Raw genomic sequence first — 22,829 nt, 5'->3', positions numbered from 1 at the left:
TTCTCAGACCTCTGAGGGATACGACTATATCTGTCTTCATTGCATCCCTGTGGGCTGCCACAATACTGATGTCCAGGAGGTGTTTCATAATGTTGATGGAGTGAATTAATTCACCTTCCTGTGGAATTTTTGTGATATGCCTACTTCATTCTAGTTGTTTCTGTTAACCTTTGTTTTGGCCCTAATTCCTAATTATCTCTTTATTCATTAGCTTCTGGACATGTTTCTCTACCTCTGTGCTCTGCCTTTTTCTGGTCTTCTGTTCTTCATTCTTGATTCCTGGTATTTCCATACCCACATTTCATCATCATGCATCAGTGCTTTGACACTCTCTCGTTCTCCAAAATATGCAGAATCTAAAGACCTCATCTCAGTGAAGTTGGCCCTCCATTCCTATTTTTGCTTCTCTCCAGAAGGAAGCCTGCAGTGCACATGGCTGTGTGCCTGTCTGACCCTGCCCCTGAGTATGTCTGCACTTACATCTGCTCCCCATCCCCTCCCCACCTCGGCAGCTGTGTACACATGGCTTTCAGAGTCCGATTCGAGCCCCGTCACATTTCCAGACTCTCTTGTACTTTGCTTCATATTATCTGTTCTCCATTCTAAGCCCCCTCATCCCCATAACTTTCACTGTATATGTGTCATTCTTCTTCTGGCCATGCGACCCTGCCTTCGTGTCATTATGCCCCCAGATCATGAGTCCCCTCAACAGTAACTATGTCTGGTATATCATTTTTTTTGTCAATATCTGCATAGTACTGGTGCACAGGTATTAAGTTCTGTGGAATTGAATGAGATGTAGGAACTTGATAATGTGACAAAACAATGTCTGTAATACGTTTTATTTTTTATTCTTTTAAAGAGTCTCAGGTCATCAGTCAGTGAAGGAATTCGGGCAGTAGATGAACTAATGTGTAAACAACAGGACATAAGGAAGAAAAAGGTACCCTCCAGTAGATTTCTTATGCTGCATGCCAGTTGAAGCCCTCTCCTCTTTTCTCCACGAACTTGTCAGCACTATTCAGGTTTTTTTCAAAGCTCTCACGCATGTGCATTTTATGCATTACGTCACGATATCTACCTGAAATAAGAAGACAGAATTTCAGAGGTACCCACACAATCTCAAGATCACCCACTTTTTCCAGAACAAGAAACCGTGATAGCTGTTGTCGGTGCAGCGCTTGACAGTTAACGACTGTATAAATTGTCAGCGGCCCTGTAAAGAAAATAGGCCTATATTAGAGACTAGGGGAGAAGTGGGCTTTCCAAAGCAAACTCAGGATTCTGCCGTAGGTTTGTTGTTATTTTCTGATCCTGTGTTCTTTATGTTCTGGTGTTCACTTTAATTTTTTCGATTCCCAGTAGTTAGCATGCGGTGTTGGCTTAGTTTCAGGTGTGTGAGACAGGCAATGGCTCTGTACATCTGAGGGCTCACCCCGGGAGTGTGCCCCTTAGTGCTATCTCCAGTTTCAAGTGTCCCCGATGTCATTCATGATCATAACGATGTAGGGGCACAGCGGGCATTGGGAGTCTGGGCTTCTGACTCTCGCCTGCTGCTCTGTACTATGTTTTCTATGTGTATTATTAGGATATTTGTTAAAATCTCAGTGGGGAGAAAGCCTGTTTGAGGGACCTTCTGTTTAATTCGCCTCTGGATCTCCTCACAGCTTTTGTCCAAAGAATGCTTGTCATGCGCTTCCAGACAAAACAGTAAGCTTTATGAGAGCAGGGTGTATTTCTTGCTTTATTTTCTCGTGTCCCCCTCCTCCCCCACCCCCGTCGGAATGAATGTCGAGCTCCCAGGGGTGTTCAGTAACTATTTATTGAATGGATGACTTTGTATTTTTTTGTTCTTTAAGGATGAGAGTTTTCATAATGTCCCTCAACCTCTTTGATAATATTTGTAGTGTAAAAGGTCTTTAATGATTTGGTGCTTGGCCATATAGGTATATGCACATGTAAACTGAGAGCCTCAGTACGATCGGAAGCCAAAGTTAAAACATGAATAAAGGGCCATAAGAAAACAAATGGAGGGGCGCCTGGTGGCTCAGTTGGTTAAACGTCCGACTCTTGCTTTTGGCTCAGGTCATGATCTCAGGGTCATGAGATTGAGCCTCACATTGAGCTCTATGCTCAGCAGGATGTCTACTCGAGATTCTCTCTCTCCCTCTGCCCCTCCCCTGCACGCGCACTTGCAGACTCTCTCTCTCTCAAATAAACAAATCTTTTTAAAAAAAATAGGAAAGAAATGCCCATAGAAAGATTCAGGATGGGGAAAAGAAGAAATAAGAGTATAGAATATGAGAAAGCAAAGTCTAGGGTTTTTTTTTCTCTATAAACTTGCAATAGAATATGGAAGTATGCTTATTCTAGAACTAAGATTTGCATTCTTGAGAATTCTGTGTTTCATAGAAATATTCAAAATATAGCATGCCCTATATATTTGAAGTTAACTTTTGGTCTTATATTTTCCTGCATTTAGCATGGGAAATAAAGATGATTAAGAGTAAAGATGGTGACGTTTTTTGTGTGCTTAATTTTTATTTTTATAGATGTGTGTGTTGAGGCTTATACAAGTTACTTGATCAGTTGAAAAGATTGAAAAAATCTTAAATTCACAAAGTTCTAAAGAAACCTCTGCACTAGAAGCAAGCAGGTAAGCATTTTTTTTTAACTAAGTAGCACATAAATTAATACTTCACATCCAGTCTAATGAGGCGGGGACGGCTTAGTTAGAATTCATTTCTAAACAAGAAGAAAATCCAGGTTTGTGGCTAGAATGTAGCTCCAGGAGAGTGGAGAGCATGAAATGGTGAAATCTATAACATGTTCCTATAAACCCTTTGGTTATAAACCACAGTTCCAACACGTCATTATGCTTGCAGTGGAAAAGTATATTTGGAACCACCTTCCCTGAGGACTAGCAAAGTCCTGTTGATCTTTAAGGCATACCTACCATTCATCTTGGTTTTTCTCCATCTCATTTTTTTTTCCTAGACATGCCCAGAGTATTACCATTGATGTATTTTGCACCAGCATTATATTATTATGAAACAGTATAGGGCACATCCAGTTGAAATTTACAAACAGGAAAGAAAAAGCTTATGAAATAGGAAAAAGATGATGGCTCTCTTTGTTATACTGTGATTGTCTTGTTCCCTTCCTGGTGTGAATTTTCAATTCTCCAGGGTAGATGAGTGACTCAGAAAATGAGTAGTTAGGTCCTGTCAGCACCGTGAGACACACAGTGGTGCAGTGGGAGTAGCCCGGGCTGGTTCTGCACATACCAGCTGGGCTGCCTGCGTCAAGGTCGCCTGGTGCCCTGCGTGCCCTGCGTGCTCTGCTGTGTGAGGCGAACAGTCCCTCCCCCTGCAGGGGGAGTTAGGTTTCTAAATTTTAGGAATTAAGGTTTTAGATTTGGAAGGAACTTGAGAGACCATATGCTCCACATGTCTCATGATGGAGATTAAGAACGGACACATCCCAAAGGAAGCGATTCTCTGGTCCTAGGTCTCTAGGTCTCTAGGACCTTCACATCAAGGCATTCAACTAAGTGGTCAGCCTCCACTGTGCTTGTGTCTCTAGCCCGTTGCACTCGTGCTTCTGCCCCGGTTTGTCCAGACTTAGCAGACAGTCTGTACGCGGCCCTTCTGCAGCCCGTGTGTCTCCAGCGGCTCTGCTTTGCTGCGGCCCTTGGCAGCACCTGCAGCCCCTCCAGCCATGTCCACATTCAGCCCCTGGGGAGCTGGCTCTCCAGTGTTCTTCCCGTCTTTGCTGTTGCTGCTGTGCTCCTCGGATAGAAACACCTCAGTGAGCTCTGTGTCTACAATCCTGTCCCTTTGCAGCACTGTCCTTGATAAACAGACATTGTGTGCTTTCTTGCTCAGAATTACCTTGGAGGACTTTTTTCTCCAGAAGAGCAGCTCTGAGCTCTGGAGTCAGGAAAGCCAGAGCAGCGTCAGCGCACGGTAAATCCTTCATGCTCTGCTAGGCCCAGAAATGCCTAGATAAGGATAAATAGGAAATGCGCATGGGATCAGTCACTAGAGGTTGGGATTAGGCTTCTGCATTGGTCGTGCCCAGCGCCTGCCTTCCCTCCACACCAGTTCTGATGCTCTGGGACGGGGCACACCGTGGCAGGTCTCCAGACATTTTTGGGTTTCCTTACAGTGTGTTTCCTCACTACCTGACTGCCCATCCTCAGATGTGGGATGCCTCATAGAGCCCAGCAGGGGCTTTGGGGCCTTTGTTTTGTTTTGTTTTGTTTTTCACTGTTCGGCTTCCTTTTGAATGGGGTGGACGCTTTCTAATGTGGGGGGCAAGAGGGAAGTGTATCCAGTCCACTTGATGGCAGATGCACTGTGAGTGATTTCTCACCAGCTCCCAGAGCACCGAGCTTGCTCTTTCTGCCATTGGGTAAATGTAAACTTGGAGTCCGCTGCTCTGAGCGATTTCCCAGGTTGCTGCTAGGCGGTCAGTTTTAGCTGATTGAGGAGACAGCAGTAGTTGGTACTGGGGAGGTACTTGGGAGGGAGAATGAGGCAGGCAGAGAAGAGAGGGATTCGCGTATGAACGGTAGGACAGGGCAAGAGAGAGGAGGGGGTTAGAGAATGGGAGAAGAAGGGAGAAGAAGGGCACGAATGGGAGAGCCAGAGGAACGTGGTGGAAACATGCAGTTGTACCCACACTGACCTAAAATAGTTCCATCCCCTTGCCTGGTCCCTGTGGCCCCGGCCAGGCTGTGTCGGTGGTTTCTATGATCTCCCCGCTCCTCACCCCTCGCACCTGGGGCCTGCTGCACAGACAGTTTGTCCTGAAAATGATGGCGTGCAGGTGCAAGTGCCTGAGCGCTGTAAGGCATGGGGGGCAGTGGGGGTGGCAGGTTTTAACTTTGGGAATTACACTTCTCTAATTGTCTCTACTAGCCCTCTCTGGACTAGAGAGATTTTGGAGAGAATTGCCACAGAATTTAACCAGTTACATTTTCATGCTGTTCAGAGCAAAGGCATGCCTCTTCTGGACAAAGTAAGACCAGTAAATGTTGGTTTCGATTTTCAATTTGCTGTTTGCGAATTTCCTGGATGATTTTGCTTTGACCTAGCATTGCCCCTGATAATTGCTACTTTACAGGATTTAGAAGCTAGCTTTGAATTTTTTTTTTCAGTATCTCCTGCTTTGGACCCTTCTTCCATTATGTCACACTAGATAGATTTTGTGTAAAGACACAAGCGTAGTCTCCAAACTATGCAAGTAAAATTAATTCTGAATTTCATGTAACTTGACACATCATATGATATAGTCAGAGTTCATTTATCCAAAGACCTTGACTGGGTTTAAATGCACGTTTGTCAGATTTACTCCGTAGCTTAAGAGGCAAATAACTTTTTGTCGTTCCGTAATTGTCTAAACTTCACTTTGATGAAGCCGACTTACTTTCAAAGAAATCATACGGAGGGGACGCCTCAGTGGCTCGGTCAGTTAAGCCACTGCCTCTGGCTTAGGACATCATCCCAGGGTCCTGTGATCGAGTCCCACCTTGGGCTCCTTGCTTGGCAGGAAGCCTGCTTCTCTTTCTGCCTATGCCTCCTTATGTGCTTGTGCTCTCTCTCGACAAATAAATAAATAAAAACCTTTAAAAAAGAAAGAAAGCAATCATGGGGAGAAGAGATTCATTGTTATTCTCTAGGAAATGTTGGGATTTTAATCTTACATATATTCTGGTAGAATTAGAGGCTCGATTTATATATATAACACATATGTATATAAATTATACACATATATTTGAGCTTTTAGAAACTGTTGTGCCTGGACCTTCTTTCCTGGTCTCTCTGTTCTTGCAGTGTATAGCCCACATTACAGCCATGCTGCAGCAGTCCCTGGGAGGCCTGTTGCTAGAAGGGCTTCAGACTTCCAATGTGGACATCATACGGCACTGCCTCTGGACTTAAGCTACATTTGACAAGACACGGGATGCAGAGGCGTTAGTTGGTCAAGTACTGGTGAAACCGTACATGGATGAGGTTTGTGCCCCCATGCACCTCATTCCACAAACACAGAGCATCTAATCTGGCTTCGTTTCTTGACTGGGTGCGAGAGAGCTCAGGGCTCTTCCTTGAAGATGCTCTTAGTTCCTGCTCTTCTGGATGTAAGAAAAGGTTGGTCCCGCTTGGAGCCCATCAGCATGGCAGGAATCAGGCATGCGCTCTTTTCTCTTCCAGTGATGCCATAACTCAGGGATCATCTTAATTTAGTAGGGGTGAGGGACTTGCCTAGGAAGAAGGTACGGATCAGAACATTTTTAGGTCAATTTCTATTTCCATAAGTTATACGTTAATGAAGTTGCCGAAAAGCGTGACCCCACCAAGGTGCCCGTGCCCACTGGAGGAGCTGGAAGACAGCTCTGTGTGCAGGGAAAGTCTGTGAGGGGAGGCGTCTTTGCAGAATTGATGTGGCTTAAGTCTTGAAGACCATGGGGGAGTTTGCCAGGCTAGGAAGGTGGGAGGGAGGGAATATTCAAAGATAAAGGGCTTTGAAGGGCGAGTTAACGGGGTAGTACCTTAAGTCCGGAACTTGGTTACCCAGTGTTCTTGACCTATAAGGATACAGTTAAATACAGGAAGTCAGTTTGTCCTGCCTCTGAGCGGCCGGAGTATGGGCTGCACCATGTGAGACCGCCAGCAATAAGCAGCTTCCAACTTAGAGAGCGTTGGTTTCATCTAGTTCAGGCTGACAGAAGTCATGAAGCCAGTCTCAGCGTTTGAGGGCTTTCTTCCAGTCACCTGCCAGTGCGAGTGCTCTTTCTGTCCAGTAAGTATAAAGCTACCCACCATGACTTCAGGATGAAAGGCTTCGAGTTTTAAAACGAGACAGTATCCCAGTGATAGAAGTGAAATTGAAGGATTAATTTCAGTAATCTTCTCAGCTTCATTAAGACTACTAAAAGTAAATGATCTGTCAGTTCTTTGTATGTATCCTATTATAGTTCATAGCTCTCTCTGTGGGGGTGAAAAAGATCACATTATTCTTTGTCACTAAATGAAAATATTTTAGTTGTTTAATTTATGCCCTTTTCATTGAACTGAATCTAATATGCTAAATTAGGGAAGTACTTTACGTTTCCGTGTCGTTAAGTATTTAAGATTGTATGATTGTCATTCACCTCCTGCAACTCAGCCTCACCAAAAAAAAATAAAATACTAAAGCAAAATACGATGTGTTTTCTTCCATCACTTTCCATCTCAGCCCTTTCCCTGTTCTGGAGACGGTAGAGGATAAGGCCAGGGTGAAGATGGTACAGAGCTGTTGTCTGCAGATACAGTATTTCGCTTTTAAGCTCAGAAGGGAAGCAGATGAGTGTGTGTGATGTTTTAGCTTCAGGCCAGTCTCTGTCCCTCAGCCTCTGTGTCCCCCAGGGTTGGAGCAGTATTCCCAAATCCCGGGACCTAGATTTTCATGCCGTTGTTACTTACCTCCTGTTTAGAAAGCATACTGAGTGGGGAGGAGGAAGGACGAAGTGCATTTGTAAGGTTTACTCGATTCTTTTCTCTGTAGTGTATAGTTCATATTCTCTTTTAGGTGCTTTAAAAACAAACAAAAACACAAACAAACAAACAAACAAATAAATAAAAATAAAACGCTCTTCCTTCTGCTAGGTGATTGTAGAGCAGATCGTTGAGTCTCATCCGGACGGCCTGAAGATCATGTATGCTAATAAGCTCCTGGAGTTCGTTCCTCACCACTGCCGCTTTCTTCGAGAGGTCACAGGAGGAGCCATCTCAAGGTGATGTAAACTGCTGTGTATGCACCTGAGCTCAGTTTAGTGACCACCTGTCACCTCCTCATGTGCCGCTGATCCCTGGTGTCCTGTCGGACCCGGGAACGTGGGAATGTGTGCTCTTCCCTATTTGTTACCAGTGCTGTGAGGCAGGTGTCGCTTGCCTGGGTTTACAGGGAAGGGAATGAAGAGTGGGGACGAATCTCAACTGTGACATTTGTGTGACTCCAGAGCCTCTGCTTTTCTCTTGTCTATACTTTCTCCTTAACCAGGTTCAAAATCAGAATTGGTTTCCTTCCATTATTGTGATGTCATCATTGGTCTAGAAATACCAATTCATTTTAATTCAACACATTTTATACTGATGGCAATTAAAGTCATGTTCGGTTTTCCCTCCCTCTCTTATTTCATTTCCATGGATTTCCAGTTCTGCTTTATGAATATCCCATTACCTTCCACCATCTCCGTCATCTCAGTCCAGACCTTTGTCGCCTTTTGTTCGAGGGTAGCAGGCTCTCCCCACCTGGTCTCCCAGCTCCACCTGTCCCTCTTCATTGCAGCCCTCAGCTGTCCCACCTGCCAGAGCTCTGCAGCCTTCCTGAGTCGCTTGTGGCTTCTCATCGCCCACAGGGGAGCATCCAGTCTTCCTGCGCAACCTGTAACCCTTGGTGCTTGAGTCCTAGTGGTTCTCCGCTGTAGAACTTTTTACTGTGGAACTTTACCCCATACCACTATGGTTCCTGGCCAGACAGGAGTGCTTGACCTTACCTAACACACCTGGTACAGAAGATCCCTGACTTCACCTTGGTTCAGTTTATGGTTTTTTGACTTTTTATAATAGTGCAGAAGTGATATGCATTTAGTTTGGATCTTTTCCCAGGCTGGCGATCTACAGTAGGGTCCTCTTTTTTAATGCTTGGCAGGGGCAGCGAGCACAGCCCCCAGGCAAACCACGTGATCACGAGGGTCAGCAACCAACACACTTGAACCGTCCTGTTCTGGCTTTCAGTGCACTGTTCAGTAAGTTACAAAAGATACCAGACATTTTATTGTGAAATAGGCTTTGTGTTAGAGGATTTTGCCGAATTGTGCAATACTGTAAGTTTCTCAACACATTTAAGTTAGGCGGGGCTAAGCTCTGATGTTCAGTCGCTTAGGTGTTTTCCATGCATTTTCAACTAAAGAGATTTCCAGCTGAACAATGGGTTTATTAGAAGCCGAGGCCGTCATAAGCTGAGGAACATCTGTCTATACTGTGCGCCTCTGTGTTTTCCTTCATTGCTTCCTGTCTCATATCCCTTTGTCTTTCTGTTGATCTGTCACTCCACATGAAGCTCCAGTCAAATACAACTTCTTTTTTTTTAGGTTATTTATTTATTTACTTATTAGAGAAAGCATAAGCAGAGGGGGAGGCAAAGAGTGAAGCAGGCTCCTCACTGAGCAGGGAGCCCAATGTGGGACTCGATCCCAGGACCCTGAGATCATGAACTGAGCCACCCAAGCGCCCCCAGGCTATGGTTATTTCAAGAAAAAGTCCTATTTGTGAATTCTTCATCTAGTGAAGATGAATTAAAATCAGAAAGTCAACTCTGCCACCTTTAAAAACCCAGGAACAAAAAAAAATTCCACGACCAGGTATAACCCTATCCACAATAAATCACTTTCAATCCAGTCCTGAAAACTAATACAGAGTAGGAAGAAAGCATTACAGAAAAATTTTGTTTCCATTAATCAAGCTGGAAAATAACGGGCCTTACACGAATGCCCTTAAGGAAGACAGTTCTTATAGTTTTATGTTGATGGAAACTAACATTACATTCGAAATGCATGTTAAAACCATGACTGTAGACTAACTACCACTTTCAGTCATCAGAAGATGAAAAATGGTCAAGAGTCACCCAAACTGAATCCTGGTTCCTCCTGGAAAATGTGTTCCTAAATATTTTCCTCTTGAACTACTGTGCTCTTTCTGTATCTTACACAGCAGACACTGCGATGCACAAACACATCCAGAAGGCCTTTGAGGGCTGACAGCCTGCTGGAACAATGAGGAATTCACCCGGGTTTCTGCCTTTCTGCCGGGCCCAGAAAGTTTTGTGTAACCCAGGTGACATGTCATGAGAATACAAGTGTGCCTCACACCGTACTATCACCTCCTCAGGGTAGACACCAAAATCCATGTTCGTATATGAAAATCCAAGATGTGTACAGAAATCAAGAGTGATTCTATCATCTTGAAAGAAAAACACACTGTTGCGTTGCCACATGCCTCGTTTCTCCTCAAGTGACTGCAGGAAGTAGGGATTGCAGTCTGAAGTCTCAGAAAGAAAAATTAGAGTAAGGGCAACACCTGAAGTTTACTCCTGAAAATACTTGGAGAACGACTGTGACCAATAAACCAGGGCTTAGTTCATGAGACTATGTCAATGAGTTTATACCATCCCATGTCCTGGTCAAACCCTCATGTCTGGGAGATGGAGGGACATCTTCATCTTCCAGAGCTACTATTAGGGAAAAAGGTGGAGACAATACTGACTGAGTCCCTCCTTCAGCAGGAGAGCCAAAAACACCTTGCCCCTCCATAATCCCAAATGAAAATAAACATCTCGGGGCGCCTGGGTGGGTTAAGCTTCTGCCTTTGGCTGGGATCGAGCCCCACGTCGGGCTCTTTGCTCAGCGGGGAGCCCACTTCCCTCCTGCTCTCTGCCTGCCTCTCTGCCTACTTGTGATCTCTGTCTGTCAAATAAATAAAATAAATAAAATCTTTAAAAAGGAAAGAAAAGAAACATCTCATTTTACTAGTGTACAGCAGTGACTATGCAGAAGAAATTATTATTATATTATTATTAGATGATATTATTATTATTATTATTATTATTGTACCATATTGTTAACCTTTTGAATTCGGACACCTAAAATTTTTAATAAAATATGAAGGCCCTCAAAAACATTAACACTGCTGAAAGGGGAGGCGAAGGCCAGGTTCTTAGGAGGCCCTGCACCAAAGTCATCGTCCCGTTTCCTCACTGTGATGAGGAAGCATGAGTACATTGGCAAATTTGAAATTATTGATGACCACAGTGCTGGGAAAACTGCTGTGAACCTCACGGGCAAGTTAAACAAGTGTGGCATGACCAGCCCTAGACTTGTATAACTGAAAGATCTAGAAAAGTGGCAGAATATTTCCATCCCCTCAGTTTGGTTTCACTGCATGGAAAAATTCTTCTGGCATCATGCACCATGAAGAAGGAAGAATCCAGGCAGGAGGAAAAATCCTGGGATTCCTTTTTCCTAGAAATATAATATACATGGCACGTGAAATTCCTCAATGGGAAAAAAAAAGGAAAATAAATTACAGTCAACTAATGTTTGACAAGGGTGCCAAACAATTCAATGGGGGTAAGAACAGTATTTTACTCCCAAGCAGCCACATGCAAATAATGAAACAGGAGTCCTGCCTCACACCATACAGAGAAAATAACCCAAAATGCATCAAAGACATAAATGTAAGCATTAAAATGATAAAGTTCGGGATGCCTGGGTAGCTCAGTTGGTTGGACGGCTGCCTTCTGCTCAGGTCATGATCCCGGAGTTCCCGGATCGAGTCCTGCATCAGGCTCCAAGCTCCACAGGGAGTCTGCTTCTCCCTCTGACCTTCTCCTCGCTCATGCTCTCTCTCATTGTCTCTTTCTCAAATAAATAAAATCTTTTAAAAAATAAAAATAAAGTAAAATGATAAAGTTTTCAGAAGAAAACACAAAGGTAAATGTTAGTGGTCTTGAATCTAACAACGGCTCCTCAGCCAAACACCAAAGTCAAGCTACTTAAAAAAAATAATAAACAAATAAATGGGACTCAACCAAAATATCCCAGTTTTGTGCTTCCAAGGACCCCATTGACAAAGTCAAAAGACAAGCCACTAAATGGGAGAAAATATTTGCAGGTCATATATAAGAAACATGCCTTCAGACTGTGTGAAGAATTCTTACAACTCAAATAAAAAGACAACCAAGTTAAGAAATGAGCAAAGAGGGGCGCCTGGGTGGCTCAGCGGGTTAAGCTGCTGCCTTCGGCTCAGGTCATGAACTCGGAGTCCTGGGATGGATCCCCGTATCAGGCTCTCTGCTCAGCAGGGAGCCTGCTTCTTTCTCTCTGCCTGCATCTCTGCCTGCTTGTGATCTCTCTCAATAAATCTCTCTCAAATAAATAAATAAAATCTTTTTAAAAAAATGAGCAAAGAACTTGAATATACATTTCTCCAATATTCAAATGTATACATTAATATATAAATGTATATATAAATATATTTTACATTATCATATATTTATATAAACATATTTATGTAAATATATTAACATTCTTAAATATGAATTGAAATATAAATAAAATATGAAATATATATATTTAAAGCTACATATAAGGTATATATAAAATATATGGGACAATAAGCACGTGAAAATATGCTCAACATCACTAATCATTCGGGAAATGCAAATCAAAACCATGGTGAGATACCACCTCCCACCCTCGTGGATGGCTACTATCAAAAAACCCAAAAGCAGGTGTTGGAAGGATGTGAAGAGCTGGAACCTGTAAATTGCTGGTGGGCTTGGAAAATAGCGCAGCCACATTAGAAATGGTTTAGTAGCTCCTCAAAATGCAGAACACAGAGTTGCCATATGACACACCAATACCACTCCTGTGTATAGAGCCAAGAAAAAAACTATGCCCACACAAAAACTTGTGCATGAAGGTTTAGGGTTTATTCGTAATAGCGAAAAGGTGAGAACAACCCAGATGTTCATCAACTGATGAAGAGATAACTAAAATGTGATCCATCCAGCCAGTGGAATATTATTCAGCCTTGAAAAGAATAGAATTTTGATATGTGCCACGACACAGAGGAGCCTTGAAAACATTCTGCTGATTGAGAGAAGTCAGTCACAGAAGACCACATATTGCATAATTTGATTTATATGGAATTTCCAGAATAGCTAAATCTACAGAGACCGAAAGTAGATTAGCAGTTGCCTAAGACTGGTGGTGATGGCTAAAGTTTTCTTTTGAGGATGATGAAAATGTGTAGGTAGTTCAGTATAGTATAGTTAACTATAGTGAAAGCCATTAAATTGTCCACATTAGATGGTGAGTGGTATGGCCTGTGAATTATAACTCAATTAAGCTGTCATCGAAAAATGCAAAGAACTTCTATATTTATCAAGTAGAAAAAGAATGAACTTGATTAAAAACATCAAAAATTGGGGAAATAAAAACAAACAAAATAAGATGGAAGGAATAAAATCACGACTGTTTATCATTAATTTAAATGTGTACAGACGGACTTTTTCTATTAAAGCACCTATCAGGGGGTTACAGATCCACGCTGTTCAAGAAACATACTTAAAATGCAAAAGGGATTGAGAATGTATCAGGTGAGGAGATAACATGCAAAAGAGAAAGCCGGAATGGCAAAATTCATCGCAGACAAGTTGGGTCTAAAGCTATAGGTACTAAGATGAAGAGGAACATTTTTAAAGGCAGAGTTTGGAAAGAAGATGTAAAAGGTATAAGCAGGTATACATCTAACAACATAATACCTAAAGACTCTAAAAATGCAATAACAAGGTAAAATTTTAGCTTTTCAAATGGTAGTATCTACTAGAAGGAGGGAAAAACAAGGACACACAGAAAATAGACATCCTGGGGCGCCTGGGTGGCTCAGTGGGTTAAAGCCTCTGCCTTCGGCTCAGGTCATGATCCCAGGGTCCTAGGATTGAGCCCCACATCAGGCTCTCTGCTCCGCGGGGAGCCTGCTTCCTCTTCTCTCTCACTCTCTGCCTGCCTCTCTGCCTACTTGTGATCTCTGTCTGTCAAGTAAATAAATAAAATCTTTAAAAAAAAAAGAAAATAGACATCCTTATTTCCCTCGGAAAACATTTCTTTCTTACACATAAGGAAAGCCATATTTGTAAAGATTAATTGCATACTAGGCAACAAAGGAAACCTTTACAAGCCTTCCAAATTAAAGATTTAAAGAACAGTTCTTTGATCACAATCCAGTAGAATCAGAATTAGATAACCTGGTAACAAAAAATTGAAACTACACACAAGTTAAGAAATACAGTCTTCAGTCAAAGAAGAAATCATAAGACAACTGAAGAAAATCTTGAAATCAATGAAAAGGAGACTATTTCATACCAAAACTTACAGAAGACACCAGAAGTTATACTCTAAGGAGACTTTAGTGTCAAATATCTTCAATTTCAAACATTTTCTTGAATAAAAGAAACTACTCAGTTAAACCCATCAGAAAAGGGCAGCTCAATCAAAAGAAAGGAAGTAGTTATAATAAAGATAAATTTTTAAACTAATAAAAAATGTGAGGGGCAAATAAACTCAAAGTTGTTTTTATGAAAGACTAATGAAATAAAAAAAAAACTTCACATGCCCTATTAAGGATAAGAGAGGGGGAAGATGGGGTGTGGGAGGAGGTGGGGAGAGAGGGAAGGGGGATGGGGAAAGGGGGGTTTCAGGGAGGAGGGGACAGAGAGAGAGAGAGAGTTGCAAAACAGATAAGGGTTGGGAACAGAGATATAAAAGCAAATGCATAATATAAAAGAATCACTAAACTGCAAGGCACTTTATACTAATCAATTTGATAACCTAGAAGAAACGATGATTTCCTAGGAAAACAAAATCATCCAAATGATTCAAGAATGGAAAATTCAGAAAATGAGTTCCAAGATCAGACGAGTTTGCAGCTGGATAACTGTCATTCTACTGTTAAATGGCAACAGGCAATTAAACAATAATAAGTCAATTCACTTGATGAAGCTGAGCACAATTTTAATACCCAAACCTGAGAGGGAGGAACGGGGAAGCTATTAACAAATCTGGCTTAGGACAGATTAGTTAACAGAAACTGAACTAATGTTAGCAAATAACAGAAGTCAGGCATCTATCAAAGGACTATATCCTGAGACCAACTTGGATTCATTCCAGGAAAATAAAGGGAACTCAAGACCAGAAAATCAATAAGATTTACCTCATCACTAAATTAACTGTGAAAAAACTCTTAAGACCATAGCAATAAATGCATTTGATAAAAAAATAAAGGCACCTGATAAAAGGTGAGCAGCCATTCTTTATAAAAATGAAGGTAAAAACAGAAGGACGTTATGCAGGAGGGATTATTAACTGGGAAGCACTAGATCAAGAGGTAGATAAAATAAGCCCATATTTGTTAAACAGTGACAGAGCCCCATGCGTGCGTGGATAGAGGCGAATGAGCTCATGGATGAGCACCAGGCTGTCAACAGGTATTATAGGGATGAAGGCAGCGGTGAGGAGAGGAGAGTCTTAACAACAGGGAAGAAGGTAAAAGGAGGATTGCAGTTAAAAATTGTGCATGATACAAACACATGCAAATAAGACTGGATATTTTCCCATATATAGTTTTTTAAAACCCTGCACACATTACTGGAACTACCAACTCTTGCTTTCAGCTCCGCAGCCCTCACGTGCTTTTCCAGTACCAGGATGCAGGGGTAGATCCTCCGTTGGTGAAATCCTATGTCATTGTACTCCTAAAGGTACAGGTGAAACAGTGCAGGGGCTGCAGGTTGGAAATCAGGCATCCCTGCGCCCACCCCAGCTCCCTGCTCGCCCAGCCCCCACTCTGAAGCAGCGGGCACTTGGAGCTGTTAAGAAGCAGGGTACTGAGCAGTTCTCTGGTTTCCCCTGGAGCCATCTGCATCCATCATATTTCCCACAGCTCTCCCCGAGTGTTGGTGCTGGCTCCCCCCGAGTGTTCCCTTAGCTCCTAGCACACCCTTCTTATGAGAGCACCTAGTACTCCCCGTCACAGTGCTCTGTCTGTCACATGCATCCATTGATCGACTTTGTGCTGGTTGAGGGTTGGAGCCCCCTCCTGTTAACTTCTCAAGTCCGTTTCTAATGCAGCAGCACCTGGCACTTAAGCACCCTGTCAGTACCTGCCAAATGAATGAAATGTACTCAAAACATAGTATGAAGTCTGCGTTTTGAAACTCCTTTTTGGAGACGTTTGCTATCATTTTCCCAGGCAATTTAAAAAATTTCCAGCCTTGCTGCCAATAACCTGAAGGGGTAAATGAATGCCGGCGTGCCCCATGGGACATGTCACTCTGGATGGTCCTTCGGCAGCAGGGACTTTGATAGCGCTCTTCCAAACCTAGCAGGTGGAATGGGTACGTGGCTGAGTGCCTCCCGGGTCTGACCTGTGTGACGCCACCCACCCGGTGCCTGCAGCTGCCCTCTGGAAGGTGTTGCTTTTGCGGCAGAGCCAGAGGGCACCAAGCGTGTGTCTGTCTCCAAAGTCCTGGGCACCACATCACAATGCCTTCTTGAGAAGCAGAATCAAGGACAGTTGCTGATCTTCATTTCTTCCCACCAAAGGTAGCTCATACACCATCTTTGGAAGTTGGAGCCAGAGGGTGCCTGGGTGGCTCAGTCGGTTAAGTGTCTGCCTTCAGCTCAGGTCATGATCCCAGGGTCCTGGCATCGAGTCCCACACATTTGCCTCCTTGCTCAGCGGCGAGCCTGCTTCTCCTTCTCCCTCTGCCATTCCCCCCACTTGTGCTTTCTGGCTCTCTGTGTGTCAAATAAGTGAATAAAATCTTTTTAAAAAGTTTGGGCCATACTCTTTAGCCATTCTACTTTCTCTGGGGTAATTTGCCACCTCCCTGAATTTACCTGCATCTTTCCCAAAATCTACTTATCTTCCAGCCTTCTTGACCATAATGAGTCTATACATTTTCAATAGACAGTGTGAACTTACATTAGACCATCTCTAATCTCCAATTAGGTTCTGTTCCGGGATCCCACTGGAATTCTACGTGCCTGTCCCCTAAGATCCCATAAATTGTGGTCCAATTTCCCTGCCAGCCAAGGAAAGCACATGGGAAATCTTGCTGAAGTATGAGTAAGAGCCAACGAAAGGGAACATATTTATCTGCCTCGAATGCTGGGACCTGAGGAAAGCAAGTTTCATTACAGACAAATCAGGAAGGAGGTGCAGATTGCTTTTTATGTCACTCTGGAGTGGAGGTCTGCCATTGATCATTAAGGCCATTTCCTGCAATGCACTCACCAAAGTGATACTCACTTCGGAGTGGACAAAGCTTAGGAAATGGCCAAGGGGAGCTCTGCTTACATTTTACACTCTCAGCATTTATTTGTATTAATTTCTTTATAGGGCATTATAGAGACATGAGACCACATTGAAAAAGCAAAGCTTGTCATCCTGTGGCCTTGGGTCAAGAATAGAGATAGTGCTGCTCATGTCAGTTTCAATCTCCAGTGGCCAAGGGTTTGATCTGATGCTCTTTCAAGTTTTCCCCATAGCCTTTCTCAAGCTCAATGGCCAATAATCCCACAGGAGGAGATTTTAGCGCCCTCTCAAACTTCTGTTTTGCTATCTCTCCCCAGCCTGCTTCCTCTGCAAAAGTCACCTCTTTGCCTGTGCATCTACCACCTCTTAGAGCTTTTGGAATCAGCCACGAATTGCAGTGCTGATTCCTTCCATGACCCCATATTGTTTACAGGAAAACTCTTCTTCGTTATGCCTTGCCAGTCAGAGTGACGGTTTCATCCACAACCTGGACCAGGTTCGGGAATGTTCTACACATAAATGTGAGCAAATGTCTTCTGTATTGAGAGACATGTACATTCTGTAAATGGACTCTATTGAAAAACCAATACATAGGGTACACTTATGTCTTGACCCAGCTGGAAGGAGGCACTTTACTTCCATCTTTCAGAAAATTGGTGTAACACATTGATTTTCATAACAAAGAAAGCAGTTTTGTGTCCTCTACCAAAAGACTGTCATAGTAAGCAATAAATTGCCTCTTTGGAGTGAACAAATTAATAAGATATTTTCTAAATTTCAAAATAACAAAGACAGAACGATGTCTGTAATGCTAAGTGCATCCCCTTAGTTGCAGGACATTGTGTCATGGACCACCTGAGCAATGACACATGGCGGCCGGTAGTCTGATTCACCTGGCAACCTGTTAAAAGAAAGTCTTGCACATGACAAGCTTTCAATAAGACACTGACAAGATGGCCAGGAAGCCAGCCTTAGCTGGCTTTTTCAGGTGTCCAGACATCTAGTCAACCTACCTCACCAACTCATCACCATGCTTACTGGAGTAAACCCAATTTCTTCCTTCCCCCCTGGAGATGGGAGAAGAGCCACTCACACATTTGTATGGAATTCTCATTCCCCCTCGCTCTTTCCCCACATGGCGCTGTCTGCAAAATAAATAAACAAATCTATATGTCACCGGAAGTTCCTGGGTCAAATTACACAACTCGGACAATTTTGGGTCACTACAGCCTTTTGTTTTTCTCTCCACCTTAAGCCTTCTGGGTGACCAACAGCTATCTAAAACTCATGTTGCTGCCATATGCTGTTGTTCTGCTTCATCTTCCCAGTAAAGTTCAGTATTTTTCCCTAAAGTTTGGTTTATCAGTATCTCCAGCGTCTATATCCAGCTAGGGTCATGATCCCAGGTCCTGGGATCAAGTCCCACTCTAGACTTCCTGCTCTGCGGGAAGCCTGCTTCTGCCTCTGCCTCCCATCTCTTATGAATAAAAAAAGAAAATCTTTTAAATAATTTAAAAAAACCATTTCTATCTTCCCACTTTTAAAGCTTAATTCTAGGAATTATTGCTATAATTCCAAGTGTCCTATCTCTTTCTTAAAAAGTCTTCTCCAGGGCACCTGGGTGTCTCAGTTGATTAAATGTCTGACTCAAAATTTCGGCTCAAGTCATGATCTCAGGGTCATGGGATTGAGCCCTAGTGAGGCCTCTGTGCTCAATAGGGAGTCTGCTTCTCTCCTTTTCCCTTTGCCCCACCCCCCTACTCACATGTGCACACACATGCTGTCTCTCTCTCTCTCAATAAATAAATAAACAAATCTTTAAAAAGTCTTCTCCAAAGGGAGTTTGAGAAATAGTCCAGTAAGGGGCTGGAAGAAAATATTATAGGTTTTATTCATATTTCATGTCATCCACTTAACTGTTTAGCTTTTGCATGTCATTTATAATGTGCATAATAATTTAGAGTAGTAGAGTCTATAATTTATCAAAAATTTGCTTAAATTGGTGGTATGTACGCAAATATTTTTGTATGTATGTATGTATGTATGTATGTATTTACGTATTTATTTATTTTTGTGAAAGAGAGGTGCACAGTAATAAAAGGAGATCACTGCTCCAGGGACCCAGATATTTCCCCAAGTCCTGTTTCCTTCCATTCCCTCTGGGCTTCATTAGACCCCCTTAACACCAATCTTGTCCCTAAAACACGCCCTCTGCAGCACCAAGTTCAAATGCTTAACTCGGGCCATCACTGCAGGCTGTACCGGGATGACCTTAGGGAAAAGGGTGGTGGGTCTCACGGGTTAGCTGTGTCACCTCCATGAACAGTCCTTTGTTCTGAACAGCTAGTGCAGCCCACGTTTGCAATCACAGGCTCTGGCACCAGAGTGGGCGTAGATCCCAGCTGGCCCCTCAGTAGCAATATGGCTTTGGGAAAGTTGTGTCATTTCTGGCCCAGACTTAAGGCTCATCCATAACGTGGATGAGAAGACAGTGTGACCCTCAGTGGGCTGTTGAAAGGATCACGAGATGGTTCGACTCAGATGCTCCGAGGTACCCAGCACACAGTAGGCCCACAGTAGAACAAAAAGTTGTTCTATTGATCTTATAGTTACTATTACTCATACTAACAAAACTGATCATTTGAGATGATTTTCAAGCGAAGTGTCTTTGCCTGGATTTCTAAGATTAACCTACTTCAAAATGAATTCTGCTCTACTGTGAAAAACGAGCTAACCAGCAGGTTTCTTCTGTGTCTTTTCTGAACTTTTTAGGATCCTCTCTAGAGAAAGGTTCTAAAGGAAGGCAAAGTGCAGAAATACTCTTGCTTCAAAGGATGTGTAGGAAATGATTAATTTTGCCAAAAAACAGTGCCTTGAACGTAAAAGATGTTTGACGAAGCTCACTGTACACAGTGTATCCCTCCAGGATTCATAAGTTGAAAACTCAATGTCCAAAGGGGCATAACTAGGAGATGGGGTCCTTGGGAGATGTTTAGGTCATGAGGGTGGAGTCCTCATGGGCGAGATTAGTGTCTCCATAAGAGAGACCCCACAGAGATCCCTTGCCTCCTGCACCTTGGAGGTTATAGGGAGAAGATGGTCATCTGTGACACAGGAACTGGGCACTTGAACAGACACGGAATCTTCCAGGGTCTTGATCATAGACTTCCCAGCTTCCAGAACTGAGAGAAATAAGTATGTCTTTAAAGCACCTAGTTTATGGTGCTCTTGTTACATCAGCTCAAACTAAGTTAAAGCTTGCCTCTTATACTGAAAAATAACACAAATGTTAACAACAATTAAAAAAAGGAACAATGTGGCCAATGACATGTAATGAACATCATCTCTCCTCTACAGAGCAAAGAGCTTAATTAGTTTCGGGCAACTCAGTAGAGTATGATTAAACCAAAGAGCAGCAAGATGTCTAAATGCTCAAGTCCTCTGCCTCCTACTTTTCTGTCAAAACAAAAGAAAAGCCCTAGGCTGGTTTTGGTTGCCACCAAGCACAAAATAGCCAAATTCCAAATTAGAAAGCTCTGGGGTTTAATTGTGGATGTATGGAATTACATAGAAGCTCTCTTTGATCATTCCAAAGGATGTTTCCCTCAAAGGTTACAAATACATCTCAGCCTACCAACCATCTCAGGCCTACCACAAAAATTATATATATATATATACACTTTTAGCATTTTAAAATGTGTCTAAATTTCAGTTTCGGATCCAGTTTTGACTATTGTTATGGGCTTAGTTGGATGCCCCCAGATTCCTACATTGACGTCCTAAGACCCAGCATCTCAGAATGTGGCAGTATTCAGAGACAGGATTTTTAAAGAGGTGATAAAGGGAAAACGAGCTCACTGGGGGTGGGCATCAAGCCAACAGGAGTGATGTGCTTACAGGAAGAAGAGATTAGGACACAGACAGTACAGACTGAAGGACAATCGTTTGAAGACAGAGTGGAGAACACAGCTATCTGTAAGCCAAGGAGAGACGTTTGAAGAATCAAACCCTACTGCCACCTTGATCTTAGACTTCCAGCACCCAGAACCATGAGAAAATAAATTGCATGTTGCCTAAGCCACCTGGCTGTTGATATTTTGTTTACGACAGCCCATGACTCAGAAATTTGAGGACCTCCCCCCCAGACTTTATCCTGAAGTTCTGTTTCAGCTTCAGGGGCTTGTGTAATACTACTGTATCAAGGAGGGAGGCTCCTGCCATTCCCTGCACTGGGTCATTGAGACACTGCACAGCTGTCCCCAGGGCTGGCTACATAATTTACAAGCCCCATGCAAAATGAAGATATAGGGCCCTTTGGGCAAAAACAGGGAGGAAGTGTTTGTTAAAGGTACTAAAATAGAAAGCTCATTTCCTCCATGGTCTGTCTTCTGAAGGGGCATGGCTGCTGTTTTCTATTTGCATTTAATGTCATTCCAAGCAAATAAAAATTTTAAAATGTGATTATGGGCATGATTCTTGCCATTCATCTTCACAGGGTGCAATGTCAGTGTTAAATAATTCACGCAGGGATTCCACAGCTGGGGCACGCCCACGTGCCCTCTTCTTATCAGAACTGTGGAAATCCTGAACAAGACCAGCTCTGCCATCTTTACCTCACCTGGGGACTCACACATGTTCCACTGACCCTGCCTCCCTCAGCTTCCTGATGAGTAAGGAACTTGACAGGATCAGGAGCCGGGGGCTGCCTTTCTTTCCCTTCCCTCCTAAGTCACCACTTCCAAGGCTTGGCTAACACAGGGAGTTGACATGAGTGAGAAAGGACAAGACAGGGTTCTGGGCTGCTCACAAGAGGCCACCACCTCCTGCCGGTGCTCAGAGCAAGCTCTGGTCTGTAGGGAAGGCGAGCTCCGGTTGACTCGGTCATAGACGTCACGTGGTGGGCGAGTCTCCTTGACCACCACTCACGAGGTGTCCATTTCCATGCTGTGCTCACCGGGCAGGGCGAGCAGTACATGCAAATGAGGAGGCAAGGAATGGTGGATACCCACAGTGGGCTGTCCCCTCTGCCATGTACGTGCTCCACTGTCCCACCTGTTATGCCCCAATAATGGGTCCATGATTAAAAGAGCGAGACTGATACAAAGCGAAGGTCAAACAAAGCTTTATTTCGCACCAAGCATCAAGAATCAAACTGACCAGCCAGGGCCGCTTTTCTTACAGAGAAGTCAACCCCTCTCTCCTTTACGGACTAGCTTTTAAGGACATAGGCCATGTGGTTGGGCCTGGTCATGCACAGGTGGCCAATGAAATTGTAACACACAGAGAAAGCTGCACAGTGATGCTAGGTGACCACTTACCTTTTAGTAGATATTTGACCTAGCCTATCACCTTGGTTAGGATTGGCGCCCAAAAGACTCACAAAGGGCGGGACCCATACTCCTTGGTAGCTAGGGAGACAGTATGCAACCCTCCACTGATCAGATATCTTACCTGGCCTGACCCACCCTTGTATTTGGGCTTTGTTACCTGAGGTTGATTTCCGGGACTTGTTTTTAAGTAAGTCCCCTGGGAGAAGGGGAGCAGGGACAGCTTAAGGGTTAAACAACAAGGTTATTGTGTAACCTCAATGGAAGCCTCTGGCTAAAATATAAAAATATAAAATAGGTCCTTACACCACCCACTTCGCTCAAAAAACACAAAGTAAAAAATAAAACTGAGTAATTCCTAGACAGTGAGAGAGAAGCACACAGACTTCACCTTAGAACCCTTCTGAGGGCGGTGCTTGGCGGTTAGGGGGGTGTGAGCGGGTTGGGGGTGGATAATGGGACCTCTGAAGGTGTGGCCAAAGGGCAGGGCCCTTTGGGAAGGGGCTTTCTGGGGGAGGGGCCCTTCTGGGAGCAAAGCCCTGGGTGGGGGCATTCCCTCTGGGGGCAGGGCTGGGAG

The 22,829-nt window shown here is 43.4% G+C and overlaps 1 long non-coding RNA gene across 4 annotated transcripts in view; it reads left to right on the top strand.

Annotated features, from left to right (window-relative positions):
• The window catches only part of LOC309856989, a 41,534-nt gene extending 25,502 nt beyond the window's left edge, over positions 1 to 16,032 (top strand). Inside the window, exons 4-9 of one of the 4 annotated variants that reach the window (XR_014307431.1) lie at positions 863 to 943; positions 2,553 to 2,656; positions 4,926 to 5,034; positions 5,841 to 6,020; positions 7,653 to 7,780; positions 15,991 to 16,032. This is a non-coding gene — a long non-coding RNA (uncharacterized lncRNA). Of the gene's footprint in view, positions 1 to 862; positions 944 to 2,552; positions 2,657 to 4,925; positions 5,035 to 5,840; positions 6,156 to 7,652; positions 7,781 to 9,758; positions 9,904 to 15,990 lie in introns of those variants that run through there. The other 3 variants (XR_014307432.1, XR_014307433.1, XR_014307434.1) reach the window with 3 other exon arrangements.
• The last annotated feature ends 6,797 nt before the right edge of the window (positions 16,033 to 22,829 follow it).

Source organism: Mustela nivalis (genome assembly GCF_964662115.1).
Source record: "Mustela nivalis genome assembly, contig: HAP1_SCAFFOLD_73, whole genome shotgun sequence".
Classification (NCBI taxonomy): Eukaryota; Metazoa; Chordata; class Mammalia; order Carnivora; family Mustelidae; genus Mustela; species Mustela nivalis.
This window is presented reverse-complemented; position numbering and strand designations above follow the sequence as displayed.